This window comes from Scardinius erythrophthalmus (genome assembly GCF_964197995.2).
Source record: "Scardinius erythrophthalmus genome assembly, chromosome: 12".
Classification (NCBI taxonomy): domain Eukaryota; kingdom Metazoa; phylum Chordata; class Actinopteri; order Cypriniformes; family Leuciscidae; genus Scardinius; species Scardinius erythrophthalmus.
The window spans coordinates 13885439-13894964 of NC_138232.1; positions in this window are offsets into that span (position 1 = coordinate 13885439).

A 9526-nucleotide genomic window follows, 5' to 3' on the forward strand; every position below is an offset into this window, starting at 1 on the left:
TTTATCAGAACACTACTGTTTCTTGTTTGCATTCCATTGATGTGGTCTACAACAGTCTTTGCCGTTTTGTTCTCCGCTGTCCCTTTAGGACACACCGCTGTGTGTTGTACAGACAGTTGTCCTGGTTTGCCCCTTCTGCCAGGAGACAGTCTCACTGGTTACAGTTTATTTTTAAAAGTTTTTACTTCAATTATCCAGTTTATCTCAAGCAACACTTAGTGCTTTATAATTCGCTTTACAGCCTGCGACACAATGATCAGATCTTTTTTGTTGTTCCTAGAGTTAAAATACAGGTAGGGAAATATACATTTTGTTTTAAGGCTCCATATGATTGGAATAATCTTCCATTTTCTATCCGTTCTTTAACTTCACTTACAGCGTTTCGAAGGGCTATCGGGGAACATCTTCGGAACATTTGTCTTTGTTTCTAGTTTTGCTTGTTTGACCTTGGACTTCATTGGTCATGTGTTTACTATTTTTCATTTTTATGTCCTCATTTTTATTTATTTATTTATTTATTTATTATTATAATTGTTATTATCATCATCAATGTTCTTGTTTGTGTTCCTCTTAGTCCTTGACCTTGTGCAATGCTATTCATGTGGTTGTTTTTCTGTCATGTCACTTGTGTCCACCACATCCCAAAGATGCTCTATTGGGTTGAGATCTGGTGACTGTGGGGGCCATTTTAGTACAGTGAACTCATTGTCATGTTCAAGAAACCAATCTGAAATGATTCGAGCTTTGTGACATGGTGCATTATCCTGCTGGAAGTAGCCATCAGAGGATGGGTACATGGTGGACATAAAGGGATGGACATGGTCAGAAACAATGCTCAGGTAGGCCGTGTCATTTATACAATGCCCAATTGGCACTAAGGGGCCTAAAGTGCGCCAAGAAAACATCCCCCACACCATTACACCACCACCACCAGCCTGCACAGTGGTAACAAGGCATGATGGATCCATGTTCTCATTCTGTTTACACCAAATTCTGACTCTACCATCTGAATGTCTCAACAGAAATCGAGACTCATCAGACCAGGCAACATTTTTCCAGTCTTCAACTATACACTACCTATTTTCCACTACAACTACCTATTTGTAGTGGAGATGAGTGGTACCCGGTGGGGTCTTCTGCTGTTGTAGGCCATCCGCCTCAAGGTTGTGCGTGTTGTGGCTTCACAAATGCTTTGCTGCATACCTCGGTTGTAACAAGTGGTTATTTCAGTCAAAGTTGCTCTTCTATCAGCTTGAATCAGTCTGCCCATTCTCCTCTGACTTCTAGCATCAACAAGGCATTTTCGCCCACAGGACTGCCGCATACTGGATGTTTTTCCCTTTTCATACCATTCTTTGTAAACCCTAGAAATGGTTGTGCATGAAAATCCCAGTAACTGAGCAGATTGTGAAATAGTCAGACCGGCCCGTCTGGCACCAACAACCATGCCACGCTCAAAATTGCTTAAATCACCTTTCTTTCCCCATTCTGACATTCAGTTTGGAGTTCAGTTTGGAGTTCAGGAGATTGTTTTGACCAGGACCATATATATATATATACACATATATATATGTGTGTGTGTACCCTCATGCCATTGGACACCCATATTTTTCTCTTTCTTTCATGGAACGCAGTAGAAGACAATAATGTTTTTTCTTTTCCACAAAACTAAAGCATTTAGTGATCATGCATGCTTGACACCTCTTTTGTGCTTAACATCTCTTTTGTGAGAAAGAAAATCATACATGTTTGGAACAACATAATGGCAATTCAATTTTCCTTTATGAGCGAGCCATCCCATTAAAATTATAAATAATGCCTGATAATGTTCGATTCCATTAGACAAAAGTATGGATTTTGGGCTTAAAAAGTGGTGGACACATTGTTATATATTTGAAAAATATATTCTTCACAAAAAGACATTTTTATATTTTGTTTATATTCTCATTGGCCCTGCAAACAAATTATGCTGCTGTTAAAAATGATCGCTTTTTTTTTTCAGATTCCATGTGAGATTTTGTTGTTGTTGTGAGTCACTACATTTGAAAGGAAAAAGTTTAAAAATATAACTTTTAATGGACTTTAAAAACTTTTAAGGTTCTACAAGTATAATATTTCTGCTTTTGAAAATCTAAATAAGACACCACCTATACTATGCAGATCATGCATGAACGCTGCATCTGTCCGAAATACAAGAAAGCAATGAACACATATTGTAACATTAAATTTGACATTCATTTGTTTACAAATCACAACCAAGTTGAGGAAAAGCCATAATTACACATTGAAGCAAGCTGAGACAGTAATGGACAAATTTAATTTGTCTCTGCAGATCTGATATGAATTTAAAAGTACTCTCTTTATTGTGCACTGCTGACAGAGATGAGGTAGACCCTGAATTCAACTCAATAAGTAGCTAATTAAATTGGTTGACAACAACCATGAAGAGAAATATCCCTCTCCACATGGGATTTAATTAGATTAGTTAATAGGATATGAAGACACACTCCAGTCTGATTGAGCGCCTGAAAACATGAGGGATGTGTACAGTGTGAGTAAAGTCAAACTGGATAAGGTAACCAATCTTTCATTTAATTACTCTAATGACCCAGCTTCTAATTAGTGTGGAGCCTGATGTGTGGTGGGCATATATGGGATGATAATGTAGTCATTACTGCTCAGGAGAGAGATACTGCACCATAGTTGGCGCCATAAATTTCCCTCTTAATGCCCTTCACTCGTTCTCTTTCATCCATAGTGCTCCACTCTTCTTGTAAAATAAATATTTGAAATCCTCTCTGTATACATGTTAAATAATAGTGTGACAAATACTGCTGGCCTTATTCTGGGATGTGTCTGAAGCTACTGTAAGCTATGATAAAATAAGCCACAATTAAAAATAAATCACAATTAAAAGTTAAACCACAATTTAAACTACATTTTACTTTAGCTACCCTAGTGAAAAATAAACAAAAATGTATTTTAAATACATTTATCACATACTACAAAAACATATGCATGTACTTAATATAAATACCCTGCTATTGTACATTATATTGTGCAATAAATGAGCACTCCAAATTAAGTTTAAATATAATATTTAAATCAGTGAGTCTCAAGTGATATGCCAATAAATATGTTAATGGTTTAATAGTGTACTTAGTATGAAATACATTTACTTTAAATACATTTTGGTATAGGTTTTTTTCACTAGAGTAATAAAAACATTAAATGGTCAGAATTGTTGGCACCCTTGTATCTGTAAATCTGCATTGTTAATCCTTTTGATCAGGTTTTTTTTTTTTTTTTTTTTTTTTTACTTAACCTTTCATTGAAGTAAAGTAACTGAAAATAGGGGTGGGGGGATCTCATTTTTTAAATAAATGTTTTTCTCTAATAGGCCTCACTGTCCTGATGGAAGATTCAACCACGGCCCATTGTGTCTAGCAGACAGTCAGGTTTAGCTTTTGGATCTGTTGGCATTTGATAGAATTCATGATGCCAAATGCCACACACACACACACACACACACACACACACACACACACACACACACACGCACATATCTTTGTGGGGACTCTCCATAGACGTAATGGTTTTTATACAGTACAAACTGTATATTCTGTCCCCTTACACTAACCCTACCCCTAAACCTACCCATCACAGAAAACTTTCTGCATTTTTACATTTTCAAAAAAATATAATTTAGTATGTTTATTAACCCATTTCCCTCATGGGGACCGCTGGCTGGTCCCCACAATGGAGGTGATCTCAGGTTTTACTATCCTTGTGGGGCCATTTGGTTCCCACAATGTAATATAAACAAACACACACACACACACACACACACACACACACACACACACTCTCTCTCTCTCTCTCTTGTCCTGCTGTCTTCACGTACAAGTGTTTGTAATCGTACATGTTCAATCTTCCTGATGTTTACTTCATACTGGTAATAAAGATTTACTGTCAAATGTGTTTTCAGGCTTGACTAAAGAATTTTCTTTTCAGAATTGAAGCTTTGTTTCTGAAACTGCATATCAAATATGGTTGTGTAAATGATGTACATCAATAACCACACCTGGGATTTTCATTGAATATTCTTGTTAGAATGAATATGAGACAGCTCAAAATGTAAACATCTGACAGGCTTCCTACTTTAACATAAGTGTACAAATGAATAGTTTGCTGAGGTCATTGCAAAAGTGTTAAGTCACTGTCGAGTGTTTCCTCTCGGGAGACGAAATAGAACTGTCTTGCAGGACCTTGACATGTGAAGTCCTGCACAAGTAGGCAGTGTGAAGTGAGCTGAGACTGTCCTAACCCTTTCCAGATGATACTCACATCAGTTCCATCCCAGCAACTTCCGTCTGCAGACTCATTTTGAAGCAGCAAAAGAGGAGGAGAAAAAAACCTGTTTTGTTTCACCTCTTGCAAACGGAGGGATGGACCTTACACATCCTGAGTGGAAACAGCGTGTTAACCTAGTTAAGCACAACCTAAAATAATTTCAGCACAGTATATTATAACATCATCTGAAATTTAAGTTGCGCTAAACAGAAAGTGACCAGGACAAAGTGCCATCCATTATTAATAAAATCACAATAATTGACTTAGTTTGCTAAATTGTAGCACTATAAACAAGGGCCATAAGATTTCAGATACCTTAAACAAAATGTGACACCCTTATTGAATTATTAATTCTGCTGCAACTCTCCAATCTCTCCAAAATCCAATATGGCACCCATGGCACAGGTCAGACGCCAAATTAATTATTGGTGCTCAAATGTCTGACAGAATTTCCTTTAAGATTATCATTAAATTTTGACTTAAATTTTTACTTCAAAAGACCACAAAAATAGCATGTACTATATGGTACTTTAAAAGTGTCTTTTTGACCCTTTTTTTAGACTTTGACAGGCTGTGTATGGGAAAAGATTCCTTAATTTAAATGACATGACAGTGAGTAAATAGGAAAAAAAAAAAAAAAACTTACAGATGTAAGAGATGAAACCTCATCTGTAAGAGTTCTTATTTTCGTCTTGCTTAACTTAATACCATTTGTCCATTGTATGATTATTTTGGTGTATTGATATTTAAGTTGTTTTGACAACTACAGTGCTTTTTGATACTGTTTGACAGAGGAGAAATGAAGTAGATAAAGTAGAAAAAAAAGATAGATTTTTCATTTGCTCTAGCTTCATTTGTTTTCTTCACATCTGAACTGTCATGTAGTTCAGTCCCCTCAAGTCCTTGTGTGCTCTTAAAGGACACTTGTCCTCTGATGGCTGTGAGTTCATAGCCTGGTAATACCAAACTCTGCTACTTCGCTTTGCTTCGTAGACAGAGTCTGGAATGGCATAATAGAGAACTGTTTTCTCTCTCTCGGAGGGCGCTTGTCTGAAGTTTAAAATCATTGGTTACCCGTAAGCCAATCACATAACGTTTGGTTATGGCGTGTGTTATGCGCATGCTCAGCCGCATCTAACTTCCACTGTAAACACATGTATGATGCGAAAACAAAACCATCGAGCGAAATACCGGAGTGAACATGGATGTGCGCGACTTTTGCAGATTATGTGAAGTAAAAATCTACGCATCCACGGTACAATCAGTGTCTACGTCACGGCTCTCAGCCCGCCCTCTGTTCGTTGATTGGCCCGGCTGTTTTCAGGCCGGAGGAAAACGGAAAGCTATTACGCTGTCTCAGACTGACTACAGAAGCGAAATGAAATTGAGCGGAAGTAAGAAGTCTGACGTAGTCAGGCTAGTGAGTTCAGGAGGTTTACGAGAAATTCACTGGAGAAACAGATAATGTGAAAGACTTTTTAATAGTCTTAGGAGATAATTTACTAAATGTAAATTTAATTTACTAACTTAAATGTCATCCTTTGCTTACTATGTCTTAACATTCTACAGCTTGTGCTAAAACAGACAGTCCTGATGATGGAAATATATTCATGTTGCATGGTTATTAGTGTAAAGAATTGCCATATGTTCTTACTTTATAAAAAAAAAAAAATATCAACTGTCATTGTGAAAACAGTAACGCAATGTAATCAACTGCACATTAACATTTATTTGTGTCAGGTGATTTTTTCATGGATAAACTAGTGATTATGAATTAACAAAATATATATATAAATCTATTTTTGATGATTCAATATTCTTAAACTAAAGGTTTTCTCTCAACCCTCAGTGAAAGCGACAGCTCAGAGGCTGAGGGCAAGGGCATGAAATGGTGTTCTTCATGCGGATGTGTTGATATTTAATCATTCCTTCTTCCTTCCCACATTCAACGGTAAGATTAGCTCAGTGGTGACAGGGAGGCCTTGTTCAATTTTTGCTATCATGGCTGTCTGTGCTCACTCTATTTTGAGGCTGGGGGTGTGGGGGTTGAAGCTTGTACCCACCTGACATTAGATTACAAACTAATTCTGCAGTTCAGGCTGAGTGCATTTCAATTTAGGGTCTGCATTATTGATCTGAAAGAACAGAACCAGTTCCCTGACAGAGACCTCTGTCCTCTGAGCAGCAAATTATCAAATTGAGTGGCTATTCTTCACTTTTGTTAATAGCCTTACGCACATTTGATGATATGCACATCCTTATAAATTAGACCCCTTCTGCAATATTTTAGTAACAATTTAGTGTATGAATAACATCAATTGATCAATACTTTCCTAAAGTGTAAGTCTGTAGTGCTGTCAAATCGATTAATTGCATCTAACATAAAAGTTTTTTTTATACATTTACGTGTATATATTATTATATTTATATATATTATATTGTGTGTGTGTGTGTGTGTGTGTGTGTGTGTGTGTGTGTGTGTGTGTGTGTGTGTGTGTGTGTGTGTGTGTGTGTGTAAATATGCACACACACACACACACACACACACACACACACACACACACACACACACACACACACACACACACACACACACACACACACACACACACACATATAAATATATAAAAAACTGTAAACAAAAGGTCCAAATTTCTTATAAATATAGGCTGTGTATATATATACATAGCCTATTTTATAAGAAATTTGGACCTTTTGTTTACAGTTTTGTATATATATATATATATATATATATATATATATATATATATATATATATATATATATATATATATATATATATATATATATATATATATATTTATATAAGAAATTTTGTTTACAGGTTTTTGTTTTTGTTTTTTTTTACTATGCATTTTTCAATACTTGGTCAGCTTTTTCACAACTTTTCACACAGTACTCATTACCATCCATACAATATCGTATTGGTAACACTTTACAATAACAGGGCATGAATAATCATGTACTAATACCTTAATTAATAGTTACTTCAACATGAACTCGTGAAGATACAGTATGATAATCATGATCCAATGAGGAGCTATCCTTAACTATGACAGGAGTCATAATGATTCATGCATTAATAACAGCAGCCTTAAACATGTTAGTACATGTTTGATGGTTAATGCATTAATTAACGTTTAGGGGTAAACTAAATCAATCAGGCTCCGTAAGAATAAATACAAAATATTTTTACTTTTAAATACAGTTAAACAATTTATTAGTCATAATTTAAACTATTGACATCAGAAGCTTCATCATAAACATTACTGAAAGGCACAGGATTAGTTTGTCATTAATTTCACTGATCCTCCTTATCAAACATGGACAATACTAAATATACTAATAATTTATCTTAAAATGTCCTAATCCGTTTTGTGATTTTCTCTTTCCCATCAAACTAAACCTGTGACTTACAACAGTTCCTGAGGAATCGGTTCCCAAAAAAAATAGCCAAACAGGAAACATGAACTAAGGTCAGGGGAACGTTTGCTGGGATCAGTACAGTTCACTCTTCATCCAGACGCAGGCCGTGATGATACTGTACCTCTGTTCTTCTTGAAAAGCCACACAACATTACTTAACTGGGCTGAATTCTAGTTGTAGTACATGTGTATTTGATAGTAAGTTTACGATAAATCATGAGCTGAAATTGGTAAGTAGTTAACAGCGAATTAATTATGATGTGTCCCCTCAAGTAAAGTCATGACACAGTCATGCATTAACAAGCCATTAGTTGATGTTAGTGTATGGTTAGTTAATAATGAATTAATTATGGTGTGCCTCCTCAAGTAAAGTCATGACACAATGATGCACTTACAAATCATTAACTACAATATGAATAAACATATACAATAAGAGTACCATCCTTATTAATTTACACGCATGGTACAAGAAAAAAAAAAAAAAAACAAAGATAAAAATTATGTTTTACGCTTTTATTTTTATTTATACAATTAAACATATATGGACTTAAAAGAAAGCCCAAACATACCTGTAAATACACACATAAGGCACGTTTACATGTAAAATAGGGCATAAGCTATAAGCTAATGCTAATTGAAGAATATACATTTAAACAACAAAAATACAGTTAATTACTGTACTTAACCTCCTGAAAACTCCCAAATACAAAATGCAAACATGTCTTTAATTATTAATTCTGTTTTACCAAAGCAGTCAACATTTATGAGATTAAAATGCCATCAGAAGGCAGATTATGATATTACAGTTTAAATTATGGCAGTATTAAATCATGTTTAATTCAAATTTAGATTACTTCTTATTTATTCTTACAGAGCCTGATTGATTTAGTTTACCTCTAAACGCTAATTAATGCATTAACTATCAAACATGTACTAACATGTTTAAGGCTGCTGTTATTAATGCATGAATCATTATGACTCCTGTCATAGTTAAGGATAGCTCCTCATTGGTTCATGATTAGTTCATATCTTCACTAATGATGAGTTCATGTTGAAGTAACTATTAATTCAGGTATTAGTACATGATTATTCATGCCCTGTTATTGTAAAGTGTTACCATCATATCTATATCACAGTTCAGTACCATTTATACAAAAGGGGAAAAAATAACAATAATTTGTATGTAATATTTCCAGATTTTCTCAATCACTTTATTGCATTAAGACCTCAATTGACAACCTTTGCTAGTGTTGAGAATGAATTGATTTGACACATGAATGAAGTGTTTTGATAGTTTTAGGAATGCATTCTATTCCTTGCAGTTGTTAAAAACAGTACATTTCACTTTTTAGCAACACCAGAGTAATTTTTTTATTTTTTATTATTATTTTTATTTAATTTGAATATACCACATTTAAATGCATAGTTTTCTGATCATGGTCCATATTTTTGTTAAAGCATTAGTCTAAAGATGTCTGCATGCTCCATAGAGCTAATCATATCTGAATAAACTATAATATACCTGTTCTTTTCTCACCCTTCTATTTAGCTCGCTCTTGTCATTTATTATTCTGCATTTCATTAATTCCATCAAATCACTTATTTTCATTTCTGTCCTGAGCAGATGAGAGACTAAAGGTTGAATGGGAAAAATGTAGGACAGTAATTCTCTTAAATATGAGATGGTTATTCACCCATCTTGATTTTTTTTCTTTTTTTTAGAACAG